The sequence below is a fragment of the Solenopsis invicta genome, chromosome 13, assembly GCF_016802725.1.
Source record: "Solenopsis invicta isolate M01_SB chromosome 13, UNIL_Sinv_3.0, whole genome shotgun sequence".
NCBI lineage: Eukaryota > Metazoa > Arthropoda > Insecta > Hymenoptera > Formicidae > Solenopsis > Solenopsis invicta.
Genome location: NC_052676.1, coordinates 9,378,187 through 9,400,780, shown reverse-complemented (window position 1 = coordinate 9,400,780; position 22,594 = coordinate 9,378,187). Strand labels below are relative to the sequence as shown.

Below are 22,594 nucleotides of genomic sequence, written 5' to 3'. Positions count from 1 at the left end.
CTTTGTGTAATATGAAATTTATCAAGATAAAATCATGGCAACAAATTTTGGTTGTTAATATTATTTCATTAGTTGCAACAATTTTATTGTAATAAAATAAAAAAATATTATAAATAGTTATGTAGATTTCATTAAAATAGATTTCATTAAAATACGTTCTGATGTAATAAATTATATTCTTTCAGTTTAGACATTTTTCCGAAATTAATAAGTTAGTACGAAACTATGACACATTTTTGTATCAATAAACTTTCGTTGAAAAATTTTGAATAAAATTTTGCGTGATTATTTTCTTGTATTACATCCTATGACATTAATTATACATGCTTAACATTATTTTGTAATTCATACAACTTTTATTCTTTTTTAAACTTCGTAATACACAGTTCAAGTGCTCAATTTTCTGATTGCAAGTTGCAGATATTTACTTTTCTCTTTAAGTATCGTAAAATGTCGCGAGAGGGTAGAAACAGTGCTCATCGCGTAAACAATACAATTGCGACTCTCAATATAAAACAATTTAATTTATGCAATTATTACAAGGCATGCATTTTTTCACTATTTATTCTCGATTGTTATTTACTCGATAGACGCGTCGCACGATTCGATCGATCCTACGCGGTGATTGGAGAACAAGCGTTTGCTCTGTGACCCATTAAGCCTGTAACCTGTTCCACGACAACTTACTTATGTACGTTGTAGTTGTAAGCAATATCTCTCTAGAGATTTCCTTTCGTATTTGTGTGAAAAAAATCGATTGAAGAAACAGTCCTGAATCCTCTAAGCAATTTAGGTTTATAAGGTGTGTGTGTGTGCGCGTGTGTGTGCGTGCGTGTGTGTGCGTGCGTGCGTGCGTGTATGTGTGTGTGTGTGTGTGTTTTGGGCATTTTAATCCTATTAATTTACATACCCTCAGCAGCAAAATTAAAGGATCACTTATTCTGACAAAAAAATTTTGTAATTTGACACATCCCCCTTTCAGTCCGCGTAACTTCGTAAACAATCTGTAAATTGTTTAACGAATTATCAATCTTGAAACTAGAGATTTCAAGTTTTAAAATGCTTGTCCGAACATTTTTTTACGATTATTTTTGACAAAGCAACACGCTCTTGAATTTTGCCTATTTTCGGGAGCCAAAATAGGCGATGCTTTAATTTTGGTACCGAGTGTAGAATATATATTATATATTCTGTTTCTTATTCGCACTGATGCGCTCTATCTCGACTAGCACCGGGTGGAAAGCGCATTAAAATCAACTGCGGCCTCGAAGAAAGTCAGCGTTAAACGTCGAACTCTCACTGTGATATAACGAGAGCGGGACACGCGGCGCGGCGCATCCGCTAAGTGGTACACCCGCGTCCCTAAACACGCGTCGTTAAACGCGCCCCGTTGTTCCGCGCCGCTCGAATCGCGCTCGTTCCGCCGGAACCGGCTTCCTGATAATTTACCGGAACGTCAACCGTCGCGCGACACAGCACCTGAATATTATACGGATTGACACATTATGACTTCGTCGCACGTGCACGTGACCGTCACAGGCATGACCAGATGCGTCAGCGAATCGCACGCTAATAGCGTTAATTAACGAATCCGGATTTTAAATACGGATGCAGCCTGCGCGCGTGACGGTATTTCCGAACAGCGGAATTATTATGTCGTTGTGTACAGAATAATGATATTAGCGAAGTCTATCTGTTTATATGACTCTTGTATTAGGTTAAGTTTTTGTATTTTATTTTATTAAAATTTATATAATTTTTTTATAAATTATTATTTTTATTTATTATATTAGCAATTATAGTAGACTGGAGATTTACTTTTGCGGAAGTTACACAGAAAAAACGTTTTGCTAAAGCATTTAAAAATTTAGATAAATTCTTTACACTCGAAGAAAAAAATCGTATCAGCAACTATAAGTTTGTGAACAAATACCACCTCAACTAACAAAGTTGTAATAAAAACACCAAGTTAAATAAACTGTAAAATACAGTAATGTTAATTTGTAATAAAATTGAATAAACCATGGAAAAATATTAATTAGTCATTCCTACACGAAAAGAACAATTTTACTGTTCTAAAAATCTAAAAATTTAGCGAAGTACAAATCATAAAATAATTTTATGTTGAACTGTCAACATTATTTATGTAAGATGTGAAATGTGATTCAAGCGTGATCATACTGCTGCAAAAAGTTTCGACATCTTAACAATTAGTTTAAACGTCTATTATAATTTTTTTTTAATGATTTAACGTAATTATTGTCAGATGTGCATTTCGGCAAAATTGTTTTTTCTCAGTAGCTGTAGCAGATTCTTGCTGCTCCGTTACTATCGTATTAGTTATTCCGATCATATACAGAGTGTTCATTAATGGTTGTCCCCACGTTTTACTATAGGAGCACGCATTTGTTATTTCTAATATAATAATATGTTAGAAATACATATCCGTCGGTAAATCATGTTCCTATGGTAAGAAATGGGTCCAACCATTAATGAACACCCTGTATATATACTTATGCTCATTTCTACCAATGTATATTAATTTTGATTTTGGTTTAACTTATTCTTTATCTTTTTCCAATTCTTAGAAGTAAAGAAGGATAAAAAGTAAACTAAATCGAGATCAAAGTTAATCTACGTCGGTGGAAATAGGCATTAGAATTAAAAAAAAGATAAAGAGTAAGTTGAACTGGGATAAAAGTCAATCTGCGTTGGTAGAAATAGGCCTTACGTACACTGGAAGTACGTGATTGTCGTAACTCATTTGTAGTAAAGGCTATATAACTATGTAATTATAATTATAATATAATTGGAGCTATTTTACTATAAACTGACAATTGCACAACTATTGTTACCGTGGAGATACAAATTTTTTTAAGTGATTGCAACTAGAACTAGAAAATAGTTCATTGAATTATGTACATTAATTCTCTACATATAAAACTTGTATTTTTAGAATTGCCATCACTATGAATTTTCCTCTGAGTGTAAAAACAAATCTAAAAATAGTTTTTGTTAGAAATCATAAAAATAATTATTGTAGAATGTTCAAGCTAGTTGCTAGAATGTTAAAATTTTTTGCAGCATTGCTCATTATACTTGAACGTCCTTCATAATTATTTTGATGATCTAACAAAGTTATTTTCTATTGTCTATATCTTTCTAAATTTCTAGACTCTTCAGCAAATTTGTTCTTTCTGTGTAAACCTCAGAAATACAAATTTTATTCTAATAATAATAACATTCTAATATAACAATTTTATTATTTATTTTATTATTAAAAACCTTAATATGATAATATAACATATAAAATCGAATATAATGTGCAAGGTATTTGCCAACTGGTGAGAAAAAAATTGAAAAATGATTTTACAGTATATAATAAAATATAATAAAAAAACTTTATATACAATCAAATTGCTTTTAAGGCTTTGTTTTTATAAATGTTTAAATATTTACGTAAAAAATGCTTAAAGCACACGAATATTTAAACATTATGATTAAAGAAAGAAAAAAAAACAAAGCCTCCATTTATTTATTCTTGATTACGTAAATGTAAATATTTAAATATTCATGTAAAGAGTGCCAATTTGAAATTTAAGTACGAAACAATTTTTACTAGTATTCCATATTTAAAAACCAAAGTCACTTGATATTCATTATTAAAGAATGTTTTGAAATTCTTTTTGGATTTCCCTCATCCCGTGACAAGGTCAGAACTACCATCAGCTACAGAACTTTATAGATGCGCGAGCCGAACGTGCTGCAAGTAGCCAATTACATTATGACGTATGCAAATGAAAGGCGACTGTGTCCCCGTCCACTTCCTGCTGTCCACTTGGATACTTCTCCTCGCGCCTCCTCTCTCACTCATTCTGTCTCTGTCTCGCCTTATTCTTGTTCACTCATTTTTCTACTCTTCACTCCGCGATGTGCGATGCCCTCGGAATGATATTCAGCGTACGCGTCTGAAATCGCGAGTGATCACGAAAATACACGTGACGATCACTCAAATGTTCGGATATTTTCATACGTCTATGTATTTGGAAATTCGTACATTACTTCATGTATTACTGATATCAATCGTGAATGCATGCTAAAATGGATCCTTGAAACCTTGCGATATTTACTTTTCTTTGTAGCATTTCTCCTATAATCTTTTGATCAATGCTGGGGAAAAATTCAAACAAATTTAACACAAATATTTATTTAAAGGATGTCTTTATAAAAAATACTATTTGAAATAAATATTTCGTGTAGTATATATAAAAAAAAAGCAAATTGTATTTGACATTTAAATTTATATTTATTTGAAGCAAGATATTTATTTTATTTCGAGACTTTATATATAAATAAGTTTTCTCTATTTTTCACTGTTTCTATTTTTCTTACTATTTCATATTTTATCACAGATGAAAATAAAAAATAGTAAATAATAAAAGACGAAAATAAAAAACAGCATATGTCTCTGAATATAAAAATAAAATTCATTTTTGTATAAACAAATTTGCAAATAAATAAATTTATTTGTCATTTATTTGTCCAGTTACACGTAATAAATAAGATATTAATAAAATAATATACAGTATATAAACAGTTATCTCATAAATATACCCATTAAAAAATATCACAACAGTAAATAAAAATCGCACACAAATGCAGTTTACAGCGTACGAAAACGTGATTTTTTCCTTTAATTTGCTTTAATTAAAGCAAAAGAAACTTGTTGAAAATTGTTGTTTTGATGTGGAATAACTCAGTGAAAAAAAATCGTACAACGCTCAATAAATACGCGAATTAAAGATAAAAATTCACGCTTTCGAATGCTGTAAATTGCATTTGTGTGCGAATTTTATTTCACGCCGTGGTATTTTTTAATGCGTATATTTATAAAATAACTGTTTATATATTCTTTTATTAATATCTTTTATTTATTAAATGTAACTAGACAATTTATGACAAATAAATTTATTTATTTGTAATTATACAAAAATGAATTTTATCTTTATATCCATGAAATATGTGCTGTTGTTTATTTTATGCTTTTATTATTTACTATTTTCTATTTTCATCTGTGATGAAACAGAAAATAGTTAATAAAACGTAAACAATAAAAAATAGAGGAAACATTTGTATATGAAGTTTCGAAATCAAATAAATATCTTACTTCAAGTAAATGTAAATTTAAATGTCAAATACGATATGCTTTTTTTTATATGTGCTACACGAAATACTTATTTCAAATAGCATTTTTTATAGACACATTCTTTAAATAAATATTAATGTAGTATTTTTTTCCAGCGATTATTTACGATGCTTTATCTTCAAATATTAGTTATTTTGAAAAATAAAAGCGAGTACATTATAAGATTAGCAAAAGTAATATTAGATGTGGCTGCCGAAAATCAGTTGCCAACACGCGTGCAGCAGGTTAGCAAACGCTGGAGTTAGTTCGAGCGCTACCGCTAGGCGACCGCGCTTACTCGAGAGTGAAATTCAACCACCATAGCATATTAAAGTGCTGTAACGAGTTGATAGGTTGAAGCTTTGACTATATACCTCTGGACTGCTAATACCTTCACTTTTCCATAAGATAGAAGGAGAGGTCCGAGAATCTAAGATCTCAGCGCCCCGGGATCCGGAAATTGGCCAAATCGAAAACTACTTAGCTATATTTCAAGTAAGAATCGGTACGATCGGTACAAATTACTCCAAATAAATAATTGAGTGATCCAGAAGTACTACTATAACAAAATAATTCGTTCTTGTTTTGATAAATTATATGAGATAAAAAGTTGTAAGAGTAATTAAATGTAATCCGTGAAAAATACAAATTAATTTAAAATTAATTTAAAAAAAGTTAACAAATTTAATAATCGTCAATTAATAATAAAATAAAGTATGTACATAGTAAATAATAAAATAAAATATATGTAAAAAGAAACATGGTAGTAATAAAAATGTAACTAATAATAAATAATTCTTTAAATTATTATTACTTGAACAGAAAAAAAGTAAAGTGTTTGAGAGGTTCACATCTCATAAAATCTAACTTACCTGTAAAATAACACATTTTTAGATTTTGTTGAAGCTCGTGTTGAAGTTGCTTCTGCAGGATTGTATTTCATGTTTTTATTATTGCACATTTCCTCAGAACAAAACAAACCATTTTTATATTTTATATTTTTGTTCGTACAACATAAATAGGTCAAAAAATAATAATAACCGCAACACGCGTCTCGGTTGTATCTTTGACTATACAGTCTCAAAGAATCAAAGGATTGTACCGATTATTACTTGAAATGCAGCTAAGTAATTCTCAATTTGACCAATTTCCGGACCCGGGGGCGCTGAGATCTTAGATTCCACTAATGGCTGCCGTTAGCAGTCCAGAGGTATATAGTCAAAGGGTTGAAGCATGAACAGATCATCATCCATGGACCGAAAAATAGAGTTCCCTACGGGCGAAAAAGATGGAAAGGGAACTCCATCTCTTGGATCCGTGGATTCATTCATGGATTCATTCATGGATTCGTTCGAAGATTCGTTCGTGCTTCACTCGTCACTGGTCACGATAGCGCCTTAATATGCTACTAGTGGGTAAATCTTACTCCCGAATAAGGGCGGCCGCCTAGCGGCGGCGCTCGAACTAATGTCGCGGTGTTGGAATTTGGACAGGCTAGAGACCCTATAATAAAAGACGGGCCATCAATCAGATTTCGTCAAATTTCTGCGAGTAAGAAAGGAACACCTCATTATCTCGCTCTTTCACAAATGGCAGAGTATATGTGATATGTTCAGTGTGATATGTATGTGTAAGTGTTCTTTATGCAGCGTGAATAGCGTGATTGAAGTTTAATATGGTGGATGTTCAGTTGAATTTTGCAATAATTCCTCATCAAAAGGATACGTCATGGGCAAAAAATGTTGGACGTAAAGATTGGACGTCTACAAAGAATTCGTATCTTTATGAGGTTAAATATTAACATATTCTTTATAACAAAATCATAAGAGAACATTAAATATAAAAATTATGTCAACATATATTATTTAGATTAATATACAAAACAAGTTTGTAGTATTTTTTATAATATTTATTGGTAAATATTACGTATATTTAAAAGAAAAGAGTAATTACAGTTTGAATTTAAGCGGGAGTTAACGAAAAATTCTGTTCCAATCAAAAGTGGCCCCCCTGATGGCCAGTCTCTGATTATAGAGTCTCTAGGGCAGGCTAGCTCGTCGCTCGCACGCACGTGTTGGTGGCTGATTTCCAGCCGGAACAACTTTTGCTAATCTTATAATGCACTCGCTTTCAACGTAATTAATATTTGAAGATAACGCATCGCAAATAACTTGATTAACTCTTCTCGCTTCCTAAATCATGCGAGATCAAAAAATGATTTTTCATAAGATTGTGTTCATATTTTAAGTTAAAAAGTATATATAAATTCAAAAGAACTTTCAGTAACTTTATACATATGTATATCGAGCTCAAGATCCTTAACTCAAAATTTTTAACTTCTGTAATACTACACGGAAAAAAGTATGTATTAACGGCATTAGAAAACAGTAGTTTAATTGAAAATAAACAATTATAAATTCAATAACAAATAATTAATGAAACAAATAACATTTTACTAAAACAAGAATATATTTGTTTCATTAATATTATTATTGCATTAACTCTTTGTGTCACAAATTTTTGTATCCCACCAATTTGTTTTTATAAAAATCAGCGATCCGAAAAAGCTACTTTAATCAGAATTTTAAAATAAAAAGTCAAAATGATTTAATATGGCGGTCAAACAATTCAAAACATTTTTAATTTTTATGAAAATCAGTATGAGTTTTTGGGTCGATGAATCTGAGGCTGTTTGAATTTTAAAAACGCAAGATAGCGGAATTAATATGGCGGACCAAAAACAAAAATATAGTTTCATTAATTTAGAACTTGTTTTTTGCGTTTATTTTGATCGTTGAATAATTCAACCAGTTAAGTATATATGTATAAAAATGACTTCAAGCTATTCGATATATATTTAAATAATACCACACGCGTTTTCGATAATTCTTTTTTTTTGTTTTTGGTCTAATATATTGATTTTACCATCTTGATTTGAAAATTTTTCCCTCCTAGAATTCAGTGACCCAAAATTTCTCAGAACAACATCATATGAAAGTTTTTAGATTTTAAGTATTTAGAAAATATTGATGTTTTCATATTTTTCAGATTATTAATTTTATAATAAAAAACAATATAGCGAAGAAATCTGAAAAAATTTCTGAAAAATATTTTATGATGTCCTAAATAATTGCCTCAATTGTCCTTTCATATGCATTATAGTAGACAATGTATTTTTTTTCATAAAATGATTATTCGTTTCAAGTAATCATGTACATAAAAACAGTTGCATGTTTTTTTATTTGTTCATATGCTAAAGACTCTACAAATAATCTGTAATTAAGGAACTCATTAAAACGATTAAAAATTGAGTGAAAAAAGTGAAATATCGGGAGTTTCACCATTCAAAAGATTAAGATTATTTTGAGGATTATTTTCAATTAGACTATTTATTTATTATACTCTATTAAGCATAATTAACATAATTACACATATTTTTAAAACTATAAAAAAATTATAAAAAAATTACAGATTGTTCTACATTGCATTTAAAGTAACACAAGAAAATTTGATGTCAATTTTTTATCTAAATAAAAATTATTTCAATAAGATGTAAAAATGTGTTTTAAAGTTATTTTATAATAGTGTAAATGTAGTTATAAGTGATTGTAAAATATTGTAAGGCATAGTTTTATAATTATTTCAATGCTAATTAGTTTTAATGTTAGTTGAATTTCTTTTTTAGTTGTACAAATGAGAAAAACTGAGATCAAAATAAATTTATGTTGATAAAAATGGACATACAATTACGCCTTACAATACTTTATAACCACTTATAAACTACGTTTACGCTATTGTAAAATGACCTTTAGAACACATTTCTTATTGAAATAATTTTTGATTCAGGTAAAAGTCGTAGCTAAATTTTTTGTATTACTTTCCAAATTTTTTGTATTGTACCACTTATGACTATGATTACGGCTATGAGAACGGCTCTCATGGAAATGTGATTAAGAAATAATAACAAAAACCAAAATTTTTTATATAAATTATTTAAATATTTAAGATAACTTTGTAAAATTTTATTGCAACGCAGAGTTAACTGTTCTGCAAAAAACAAAATTCATTCGTCTACTTATTTACAGAACAATTAATAAGCTTAAAATTATAAACCTTACATAAATCTTCTTAAATATTTAAAGTACTTATATATAAAAAAATTGAGAGTTTCGTCATTATTTTATAAATAATTTAATTTTTGAAAAGCAAATGAAGTAAACAAACTATAAAATTATGTTATTAAATGAAAATACGTTATTTGCACAATTTTCTCTTTTTCTCTTCTTTACATTCATATATAGTTTATTTAAAATATAAATATTAATAAATTTCTAATTTTAACTTATTTTGCAGGGATGTGTAATGCACCTTTAACATCATTTTCTTTTCATATAGTTTTTTTTATTTTTCATATGTGTGTGCTTGCCTTCTAAACATTTACAAATTTGAACGGGCAGATATCTGACTATTTACTTGAATATTTTTTTACATTTTAAAAATGAAAACGCGCACAATCAAATTCGGTGTATACCAAGGTACATCGAACGTTTAAACATTTCGATAAACATTTGATTTCCAGGATTGCAGAATGTTTTGGGTAATTGACCGACAAAATATTCGAGTATTTCCTCTTAGATGCCGATCGGGCGAACACCTTATAGGAATGGATTACTTAATAGACCACTGAAATCAGCTATCTCTAACTCGCAAAGGCAGCATTAATTCGCTCCACTTTATCGTGACGACGCGGTGTGTGGCGCGCGCGTTAAAAAAGCCGTTTTGAAGACTTTCTATAATCCCGAGATCGCCTCTCACCGTCTCTCGCGTTCGCCCGCGGCGTCGCTTACAGCTCCATTCAAAAACGCAACAGCCTCGGCGTCCAGGGGCGCACCGAAGCGGCTTGACGCATGTACACGCGTGTAATAAAAAATATTTTAAGGTCTCCAGCTTAAAAAAAAAAAAATGGTGTTGTGATTTATCATCCATGTATATCTCTTAAGCTTTTTTGGCATTGTCATTCAAAATAATCAATAATTAACAAAAAAGCGATAAGAACGTTAAATAAGATATGTTATTTAAAAATATTTTGTTTGTAATATTGATAAATATTAATGAGAGAAATTGAAAAAGAATTATTTGTAATAATAATTTAACAGTAACAAGCACTAACACATTGTCACATTTTCACTAATATGACGTCATTTAAAGAGAATTATATAATTCATAAACATTTCATTACTTACACGTTCTTATACTGAAACTTCAATTTTCTTATAAATAGCCTTTTAAAATTTGTATGTTTTGTTTGCGATTAAATTACTTAAAATTCTCCTTCATACAAGACTCAATGCCATTTTAGAAAGTTATATTCTAAAGAAAAGTATATGGTGAAAAAATTTGAAAAAATTCTGAAATGCGTACATTAATGCTAAATTTATTTTAAAGGTTTTGTTATATCAAGTTCTCATATTATATGAAAAGACTAGAGAACCTCCTTACGAATAATTATATAAGTTATTTGAATCTCTAATCGATATTTCGATAAGTAAAACGGTTCCGCGTATTCAAACATATCTCTTCACTCTTTACGTAATTCATGTCATAAATAATACACCATTTCTTCTTTTAGCATAGTATATCAGCAATTTTTTGCTGGCAGTGATACAACATTACAATTAGTATCTGCGGTTATTTGTATAGCATTATCTAGATAATCATCTAAATGAAGAAATAATTTTATTTATCTTTGTCTAGATTATGAGTTTGTATACTAACTTCATTTTTATCTTAGATAAAAGTGTTATCTTTTTCAAATTATCTAAGGTAATGTGAACAATAACAATGAGAAAGGTATTGTCCTTAGCCTCAATTTCCATTCACAACGAAAAAATTTTTCAAAGTGATAAGAACAGAGTTGCTTTTCGAAATTCACTGCAAGTACTGAAAATCTATAGTATTACATTCGTAACACGTAACGTGAACTGTAGATCTGGCAGTGTATATCGAAACACAGTCTAAATTGCACAGACCAGTAGTAGCGTAATTACCCCGAAATTAAATTCAAAAACTTTTACAAGAAATTTTATTAGTTACTATATAATACAAATTATATATTCCTTTTTTTTAACTTTAATTTTTATTTACGTATTGATGCAAATCCAAAGAGAAATATTTCGTCAGATTAAATTGTTTAAAGAACTTCTATTTTTAAGAAATAAAAATATAAACATATTTTTATATTCTAAATTGTTTAGTCACTAGCGATATTATTCAAAAATTGTCTAAATAAAATTACACACAAAATTGTATCTTTTATTTATAGATAAATTAAAATTAAGTCCTTATTTTATTTAATATACATTTACATGTAATTTATTTTATCGTTATCTAAATAATTTTAAACTTTATAAGCACAATACTATGAATAATAGAATGGCGATTGTCGTTGCTTTATGTTTTTTTTTTTTCTTATTTATACATGCGTCCCTGCTGTTGTATTTCCAAATGCAATCGACTCGCGAATAACACGTCTGGTTTACACCATCCTTTCGAAATTACTAACGCACGAGACCCGTTTAAATAAATCGTGGGTCGCTCGTGCCGATTTCCAGAATGGTAATCACGCTCGAGGCATCAATGGCTCTCGAATGTCGGGCGCCTAAAAGAAGTTCAAGGGTGCGCGCCGAAGAATTAACCCTCGAACGCTGTAATTAAATTTGTTAGCGTAATAATCCCGTACTAGTGGTAATCCTTGACCCCGGTTATAACCCACATAGCGTACCACCAAGGATATCCGTGGAAAATCGCAATGGGATGTCCGCAGGATATTGTTACGAGACAAACGCGACTACCCTGCGTGTGCCTGCATGTTTATATTTAAATAACGGAACGCATCGAGGCGCACTACTTCCGACAGCGCGTTCCAATCGGAATGCGGGGAAGACGCTTCACACCGTCGTCACGTAATCGACACATTGTTCTGGATTCCCATAGAAATCCAGCACACGCGATCCGATGACATCTGCACGTGCAGGATTCTCGAATGTCGATCCGCAGTCCAGCGTGATCGGCGTTTATGGGCATCGATCAGACGACCATTCATAATAGGAGAGAAAATGCACTCTCGAAGAAAGAAAAAAAAAGAATTAGAGAGGGAGTGAAAGAGAAAAAGAGAGAAAGAGATAAAATTTTGCAATTCTTGAAGAAGATGTATAATGACGAGCAAAACAAAATGCGAATTGAATTTTCCATACTTTATTTTCAAATAAAGATACTGTTTTTTTTTTATAATGTATTGATACTGTTTTTAGATATGTTATCTAAAAATACACTCTGAAAAGATTTAATTGTAAAAATAAAACGAAAGTAATTATTATAAAGATGGTAATTTTTTTCTAAAAATCATGTAATTTTGTTTTTTTCCTTTATGTTCCTATCGTACAACAATTTGAATAAATAAAAAAATAATAATGTACAAATACATTAATACTTGCGTTTTTAATCAATTAAATTTGATCTTGGTTTAACTTAGCCTTTATCTTTTTTCCGGTTCTAAGAACCAAGAACTATGTACTATTAATAAATATTACGGGACATATCGTGGAACTGTTCGAAATGGATTCCTGATCGAAATTATTCCGTTTTTTCCCCTAGAAAATACAATAGAAATCTAGGAAATAAATGAATATTTTCGATCGAAATCAATTCTGAAAGTTTCTATAATACGTGTCCATTTCTCAATTTCCATCAGAAATTCGATTTCCCACAAAAATTAGGAAGTCGAATACTTCAAGATAAAGACGAGTGACTGAAGTTACGAGGTATTTCCAAACGTTTGTGTGTTCACTTAACGAATACGGGACGGCATTCGATCCTTATGTCGAAATACTACGACACACGATACCACGACACGTGGTCGTGGGATCACGTCTCTTCTTCTCGTGTTGTCTCTTCTTCCTCTATCATTTTGCGAATAATTTCGCGCGTTGTTTGCCTCATGATTACATAATTTGCATATTAAAACTGAGATCGCGTTTTTCAGTTTCGACCTTGTCGCGTATACGGTAATGTAATAAGCGAATGAATGATACATCGCATAGAGAGAATTCTGTTTTTAATACGACGCGCTTTATTCGTGATTGCGTTCCGTTTCCTCGCGAAATTTGCCCAGTTCGACAGTTGAAATCCTGACAGAAAGGAAGGTGGGAGTCGATAATATCGACATAATCATAATAAATAGACATGTCACGTGCAAAATATAGCGTGAACTATCTAATATAATTATGTACTCCATCAGAAAGGATTTCTAATAACAAAACTAAAAAATAATTGACAAGCCAAACGGTCATAGATCTTATTGCTGAAATAACGTTTCTTGTGTGATTTTACGTACAATTTCTAATTCTGTCGAAATGTGTGTCGTTACCTACAGTTTCAAAAACATCACTTGAATAGGACTAGAACTGTAATATCACAAAATTATATAAAAAATTAATTTAATATTATCGATACCAACAGATACTTACCTTTGCAAACCATCTATCCCAAAAACTATAAAGAATCGAGAAAATTAGAAATTGTATGTAAAATCACACAAGAAGTGTTATTTCAATACTGAGATCTATCATTCTCTACTTCATCTCCCTGCAACCTCGTGCAATATTAAGACAGAGTAATTTTAAGATGGGATCGATAATTCCTATTCTCCTCCGTTGAATTAAATAGGATTAACTTCTTGAGACAAGAGTGACACATATTAACTTCAGCTTACTTACGTATTCTTACACTTAAAATAAAAATTGACTCGAACTTATAACGCACGATGATTAATTGTTACGCAGTTCAGGACGCCGCTTTGAAACCGTGCACTTTCCCGAAAGATTCGACGCGATGCATTATAATTAACGCATTCGCGGAAAGCCCCTGCCTGCGCATAAAATGAGTTCTTATGGGCTGTTACGTTGCGGGATGGGGTGTTTTATATTCACGAAGCGAGCTGCCTCGTGGGATATTTTCAAATTTTATTCGAAAAAAATTCTTTAAATTTTCTTCAGATCAATCTACTGTTATATATTATGAGAATGCTGCAATCTTTTATTACGTGACCCTTTGCCATTCGATCCACTGGAAAACAAAAGAGTTTGAGGCTCTATTGCATTTAAATTTAATTTTTCTACTATTCATACATTATTTTATGATTATAATGATAATTCAAACAAGAACTGGTTATAATAATAATCATATTTTTATACTGAATAAATCCCCTTCTATATAATACTAAAAAAAAAAAATTAATGAAACAGCATCAAGATTATTTTATTCTGGATTTAAGAATTTTTCCTTTTAAGAATAAAACATTCTTCAAAAGTATTAAACATATAGCGCTCGATTCTAATTTAAACAAAAATAATCATATAAATGAAGGTCGTCAACGAGAGAGCAACTATTTGGTTGGATAAAATGAATAGATCAATAAGTTTATTTAAAAGCTTTCGTTACGAAGAACCGTGAACGTTTTCGACTTCACTCAGTGGCACGATAATCAATAAGATTTATTTATGTAAATGTCAAAAGTTTACTCCCTTCAAAATCTATTTTCAAATTCAAGATTCTACAAGAAGTTGTTACAATAAGTTCACATCGTCAATTTCACCTGCGAGTTTTTACACAAAAAATTTGGCTTCTGTTAGAATATTATTTCTCTGTTTTTTATATTATTCGCAGGAAATTTCATTTGTGAATAATATACTCGTGCATTTCATAAAAAACAAAGCGGAATGACGAATATCAAAAGTATTCAAGCCAAGCGTTTACAATTTATAAAAATGTGAAGTTGGAATTAAAAATGGACCGAACTGAAGTCAAAATTAAACAGATCATGTCAATTAAATCACGATTGTAAAGTGTACAGAAGTATTAACTTACAAGATTTATATAATTGTAAAAACGCCGAGTGAGAGTTGTAAAAAATCTTATCAAAACTTAACATACTGGAGCAACCAAAAAGACAATAAAAAAAATAAAGCAGAATAAATAGTGGGAAGTATATCTTCTTCCAACAACAAATAAGATAAACATAAATAGCTTTGGTATTACTTGTTTAAATGGTAGTTATATCATTGTTTATCACTAGAGATAAACCAATAAACAAACAAAAGTATAAAGGCACTCAGTATCTGTAAAACGTATTATGAAACCTACTTGTTTGAATTTTTTTTTCAAACTAAAAATTTGGATTAAATTCTAACTAAAAGAAAGATTGTAATAAAATTAATATTAATAATAATTCAGAGAAAAATTTTTAATTATAAAATGATTTGATTATTAAGCTTTCTGTTGATGTGTCAGAAAATAAACTCCCTATAGCGTAACCATTATCTAATAACATTTTTATGGCCATTTTTAAGTTCCAAGTTCTTATACTGAAAAATAAGATGTGACAATATCTCTGTCTACTAGAGGTTAGGATACGAAAAGTATGATACCTTCCAGAAAACGTATTCTTATGGAACCAAACACACGTTATCATGCTATTTCCTACCTTCAACGAAAGATCCAGAAAACTTAACCTTCTATTTTTTTCAACTTCTGGTAAATTGTAGCTTTTTGTGGAAAATGTTAAACATTCAAAATAAAAACCTGAAGTATTATTGGATTCAGCTATAACATCATCAACGTATCGGTAGTAAAACAATAGATTTAGATTTAATAAATTTCTAGACAAGACTTTACAATTGAGATTTTAACTCGTGACGTCACTTGTCCAATATGGCTGCCTCGATAAGGATACTCCACGCTACACACTCAATACAAATAATATTATCTGCCGTGTTATAAAATTCTCACGATTTGTGATTAAAATGAATGACGAATTGTGAGCGAAATTTTCCCCAAGAGCAATAAAAAGTAAAACATATTGCAACAATGTATATGGTTGGAATAGCTTAGCTTCAAAAGAGCCAACTGTTCGCTTCCACTATTTTCCTAAACCAGGAAAAACAATAATCAATGTGAAAAATGCATTCAAAAATTGAAAAAAAAACGAGATGCTTGGACAAAATGAAAAAAAGAGGAAACAATTGCACTAAAAGTGGAAACAATTGCAAAATATGCTATTGTGTGCAGTTTGCATTTTAAACGGAGCGATTACAAATTTCCTGGTAAGTATACACAATTTGTAAAAAAATTATCACTAATCAAGAGGCGCGGTCGCGCCATGCGCCAAAGTGCGAGCAAAGCGTACTGATAAAATCATACACGAAGAAAATATTAAGGTTATCACAACAGAATAATGTTATTCACATAGTTCTCATGTCCCTAGTGTATTGACGGGTAAAAAATAACATTATTCTGTTTCAAGAATTTAAAATATTCTTCTCCTAACAATAATTATGATTGTCCTTATATCAGCATTCTTTTTTGATCTATAGAAAAGTAATAACATTGAATTCACAAATCGTTTCTGTGGATGTAATATATCGTATATTAAAAAAAAATTTGGTTGAACTAATCCGAATGGGCATAACAACCAAACAGTTTGATGAAATATGAATGATCCATTTTTATTAAAATAACCAGACATATTTGATTACTCACATTCCGATTAAAGTAACAAACAAATTTGATTACATGTAATCTCATTACACTGGAAAAAAAAGTTAGTTTTATTTAAAATTCAGATAGATTCTACCAGTATGTCTGCTCGAAACAAATCAGAATTCTTGTAGGAATTATCAGATTTTCCTAAATTTTTGTACAGAATTAAAGACTGTGCTATCAAGATACATTACTCATTTACTTTCGTTTTTGAATCTTATTTTGGGGACTCGCAAGAGAAATCATTTAGAGTGCTTCAGCAACGTACACAGACAACACCATGGGTACGAGTGCTTTCCAACATACTATGACACAAGTCAACACAATCGTAAAGAGTTAAAATGCCATGTTCGACTGCCATGTCGTCATTTCACGTTCGTCATTTTATGTCACTGCTCACATTGAATACAGAGTCATAATAGTATCATAAGGACGTCATCATGGACTTTATTTGTCACTTATAAGCACATATAAGACACCTTCATGATATCATTATGATATCATCGAGTGACAAATAATATCATTTTCTGATGTTATTATGACTTCTGTATTCTACTTGAGGCCATAGATATCAACATTACATTTTTAACGGTAAAATGTAATGATGATATAAAATGAAATGATGATATAAAATGTAATGATGATATAAAACATAACATGTGTAATATTGAAATAAAAATGAAATAAAAAAAGTAGCGTTTCAGCTACAAGTCGACACAGTGTATGATTGCGTTTCGTTGCTTTCGAAAGCACTCTTTACTACAAAATCAGTGTAAAATCTCATAATGTTGCTATACACATACCAGAAGTTTTAGTTATTAATATATAAAGTACCTGATCTAAGTTAATTAATTTTATTCTTCAAAATTCTATAAAATAAACATTTAATTTTATTTTTGTAAAACTCTATTTAATAGTTTTAAAAAAATAAAATAATTGAAAGTAAATTTTATTCAGCCCAAGTACCTTATGCTATCTCACATATATTAATTACAAATTAATTACATATTACAAGTGTTATTTAGCATTCGTAATAATATCGTATAAGTTAAATATAAAAATTGCCGCTCACACGTACGTATATTTTTTATGGCACATCAATAACGCATTATAAAAATTCTATTAAGAAATTTTTCGAAGGAGCTGCGGATGAAGGAGAAGAAGAAAAAAGAAGCGGTCCGTTCGAACGATACGAATTACTATGGATTGTCCGGATGCAGGCAATAAAGAGAGGCTCGCCTTGAGGAAACGCGTGGCTCACGCCTCGATTCATTGAGGACATCTCATCGCCGCGATCGAGACGATCCTTGAACCGGCCGTCGCGTTTCGATTCAAGAACACCGGCCGACTTGGATCGCACCCGCGAAGTTTGCGCGATATTCGATCACTCGTTTGGATTTGATAATCTGTAGAGGCGAGCAATAAGCATGCTGCCCGTCGAGATTCTATTCTTTCCTTCATATAGAAGCAACGAAACTTCTGTACTCTTGAAAAAATAATAGTCGAGAGATACCAAATATACTTAGGAATCATCACTATTATACAAACAGTACCGACGGCAATATATTGAAATGCGCGTCTCGTAAAGCATTTAAAACGATTTTTTTTTGCATTTATCCATTCTCATGCGCGCGCATAATTATTACGAATCGTATAATCAGCTTCATAATAAGAAATACCGACGAGTCATCTCATCAACGCTTCTATCTGGAAAATTAGAATCTAAAATCTAACATTCCATCTGTAAGGAAAAAAGTAATTTTGTCTTTTGCGGATTTAATTGCTTACTCCAAGCAAGTTGCGTGCATCCGAGTGCTTTCTATTCGCTGGACAGCCTTCGTTTCTCTGCATTGCATGAAAGCAGTATCTAATCTAGCAATAAGTGTTGCATTGTACATTGTGAGAGAAGTTCCGGAGATAAGATACGTTTGAAGGAAATAAATAAAAAGAAATTTTAATTTTTTGAGTTTGTACATATCAAAAGTTAACTAATTTCTCCTTACTTCACAATTTCCTAATAGATTTAAACGCTCGTTTTGCCATAAGAATATTGTGAAAATGTGCTCTTCATAAAAATTTGCGTTTTAGTTGCTAAACCGGTTTTACATCTCGTTTTTTCACTTTTTGATTTAAACATTTGAATTTATCTATCTGTTTATAAAACGTGTTAGAATGCTAGTCGTGATATCAAATTTTTATGTGAAAATACGACTGTACAAAAAAAAATAATGTTATTTTATAGTATAGTTAACAATCTAATCTAATTACTTAAAACTAATCTTGTTAATATTATGTTCAAATACGTTATGTTCTCGTTGTAATAAAATTTATTTGTTTTATTAATAGTGTGATTAAATTAATAAGATCATTTTCAATTACATTGCCGTTAGCTAATGACAACTGTTAATACAACAACTCTTTTCTATGTATATACATTGCTGAAAAATTTAATAAGTTAAGAAATTCTAAACAATTTTTGATTCTGCAGACTTTGATTCGTAACTTTTCTTTTTGGAAAAAAATATCTGTCGAGAAAATATTTCGTTTCAGCACAAGAAGTAGAAAAAGAAACACAAATTTGATTCAATTACTGCAATACAAATTTTTATCTAGATCTATAATCACACTAAGAAGAAGATTGGTTGGATTAATATTAAATATAGACATTATTAAAAGAAATATGGTTGTATTAATTGTAAATTTGAGAGATTTATGTCTGTTTAAAAATGAATCAGAATTTTTGTAGGGATTAACGATAAACGTTACTTTTGGTCATCCTTAAAAAAAAAAAAAAAAACAACTGATAAAGTGTCAATAAACTGATTACTGTATCAATAACTGATGATTACTATTCACTTAACTGATCACTGACTATTATCAGTTGTTGATATAGTAATCAGTTTATTATAACACTTTATCGGTTCTTTTTTTTTCAAAGTAAAAACTACTTTGAAACTCCGTCATTGAGTTATAACTGTTATAATTATTAACTGTTTAGTAAAAAAAGACGGTTATTCGATTATTTTGATCGATATCATTGCCACTGCTGCGTACTATAAATTTTTTAAAAGCGTTTGTTGAGTGTAGGATTGATAATTCTGGAGACTTAAAATGTTTACCATCATGCAGTCAATTAACGCTTTTAGAAAATTTGTCTTCATGATGAATGAGCTATCAGCCTTTAAAAAGACTATATCTTTATTAACTTTTTCAATACAACGATACAATATAGCTGAGGAAGCGTGCACACACGACACAGAAGAAAAAAAATGTATTAAGAAAAATAAACATGCAAATTTGCAAACATTATGTTAATACAAGATATATAAATATGCAAATGGAAATATACTATTATTACATAATATTTCGTAGTCTTTATACAATACTTTTTATGTATTTTAGAATATATATAAATCTATCAAAAATAGAATTAAGTACCCGTACAGAAAACTACATATACTTTAACATTCTTAATTGTTAGTAGATGGAAATGCAAATTTATCCATCTAAATATTATCATTACATTAAATATTATTATAAAATAATTTTAATACTTCTTGATATTTTTAAATTCAATTTTTTTTATTACTCTCATGCACGCAATGTCTCAGATATTTATCAATTTTATGATGTATGAGGTTGATAGTTATAAAATAACTATTAAAATAAAAATAAATGGTTACGTATGAACGATAACTGTTATAGCTGTTATCAAAAAATAACTATTTAGCTCATCATGAGTAGATAAATTATCAGATTCTTGAATTGATTTTTACGTTACAAAATTACTGTCAGGATACATTTTTTATTAGCTTTCGTTTTTGAATTTAATTTTGAAGATTTGTAAGAGAAATTATTTTATTAAAATATCGATAAAAATGCTAATAATAGCTTTTTATTCCGTTTTCTACGGTTTTCTCCTTATGAGAAACAGAACGTCACCGTGTCTATCGGATGGCGCGGTGACGTGTATTGCTCTGTATCAAAAATTGCGTAGATCTGATCAGAAAGTACAATTAACTAAATCCTCGTAGTTATCATAAATGTTCCGGCTGCAAACTAAAATGCTTGATTGAAAAAATCAAAAATTCTTGGTTACTGTTATCTAAATTTACTTAACTAAAAACATGTCTTGTTAATTCAATCATAATTATCGTTTTCATGCAATATCACGCTTAAATCAAGATTATGTGAACAAGAAATAAATTAACGGTATGCTCCACAACGATATATGTAGTTTGAAAACTAAAATAAATATATATGCTTTTGATTTCTTTAATTTGTTTTCTTCAAGCATGCGTAATTTCGAAACTTTCTTCCCAAGAATACATATGTTTTAAACAATACAATAAATATTTCATGAACGTGTAACTCATATAATAATATTAATTTTACAGCGCACATTGAGAAACTATTTATTCAGAATTCTTCTGCAGATAAAATCTCGGAGTGTGTCTTCGAGAAGGTTCGATCAAGGATTGAAGGAACCTTCCGGTAACACAACAGCTTTATAAGCCGGTGGAGGAACATTCTAGAAAATTGTAGGCGGACTATATCGAAGGCGAAGAGTAATGAAGTCAATTACAGTTAACGAGATAACATCGCGATCATTCAATTGAGAATCCCCCCATTGGTAGCGCACGCACGTGCATTCATTGCCGGTATTGTGCAAGCACGGCATATCCGAAAGGGCGCGCGACGCATCGTTGATTCGTAGAATTCCGCGCACTGTAATTAGGCTAATTATTAGCTGACGTTTTCAAACTCGGCGGACGAATGCCGGAACAGCGATTTGCCCGTTGCGCCGTTGGGCTTTCTCCGCAAGTCAATCTTTTATTCGCGGTTGATTATAAATGCAAGCGTTTCGTGTTTCGAAAAAAAGAAAAACAAAAAAAAAACAAAAAAGAAACGATGAATGGGCAAGAATATTCAGAATATTAGGCGAATATTCTGCTACATTAATAAACGCATGTGATTGGTACCATCATAAACTTATTACTCTTGGGATGAAGTGTAGTCTGTTTAGTAAAAAAGGAGACTAGGAATCTATCTCATAATAGGCGACTTTACCCTAACACTGTTCGACAAAATTTGACTTTTTTTTGCCTACGAGTATGAATATATTATAAAGTTATTTTTGTATTATTGTCTGTTTTTTAATATGAATCCGTTATCTAAATTCCGCTTATAATTTTAAGGAAACATCAAAAAAATAAAATGCGATGATTTTGATGGTTTTTGTGATGTTGCAGCATCGGAAAAAATTAACGTCACATAAAATTAACATTATTTTAGCTTTAAAATGTATTTTGTTTCGTTTTGATACAATTTTTTTTTTTAAATATAACAGTTTGAAAAAATAGCTTTTTTAAATATGCAATTTTTTATTATTATGTATAATCTATATTTTTTTAATTAGATCAAAGTCATAATTTTCTTGTCATACATTGTCCATTTATTAAATAAATAGAAAAATTCCAAAATAAGACAGAATATAAATTTTTAAATTTGTCAAAATTATTAATTAGTGTATTGACACTCACTTAAAATTATCATAAAAAGTAGATCTAAAATTCAATTATTGTTATTATTTTATTATTATTATTATTTATTGAACGTATTCCTTATCAGCACAACAAAATTAGTAAGTTGAATATATAATTACGATTAGTGAGTGACATTTTAATTATATCACATTCACTTGCTCATTGTTGGCTTTACCGATTTCTCATTGCTTTGCATAATACGAGCTATTTATCTATTATCTACTTATTTAAAATTATTAAGAATTGAATGTTTTGCTATAGGATACAT

At 30.1% G+C, this 22,594-nt stretch overlaps 1 protein-coding gene across 9 annotated transcripts in view; it reads right to left on the bottom strand.

The window, feature by feature from the left end:
* LOC105194120 overlaps window positions 1-22,594 on the bottom strand; it is a 153,776-nt gene that overhangs the window by 72,846 nt on the left and 58,336 nt on the right. The window lies entirely within an intron of this gene.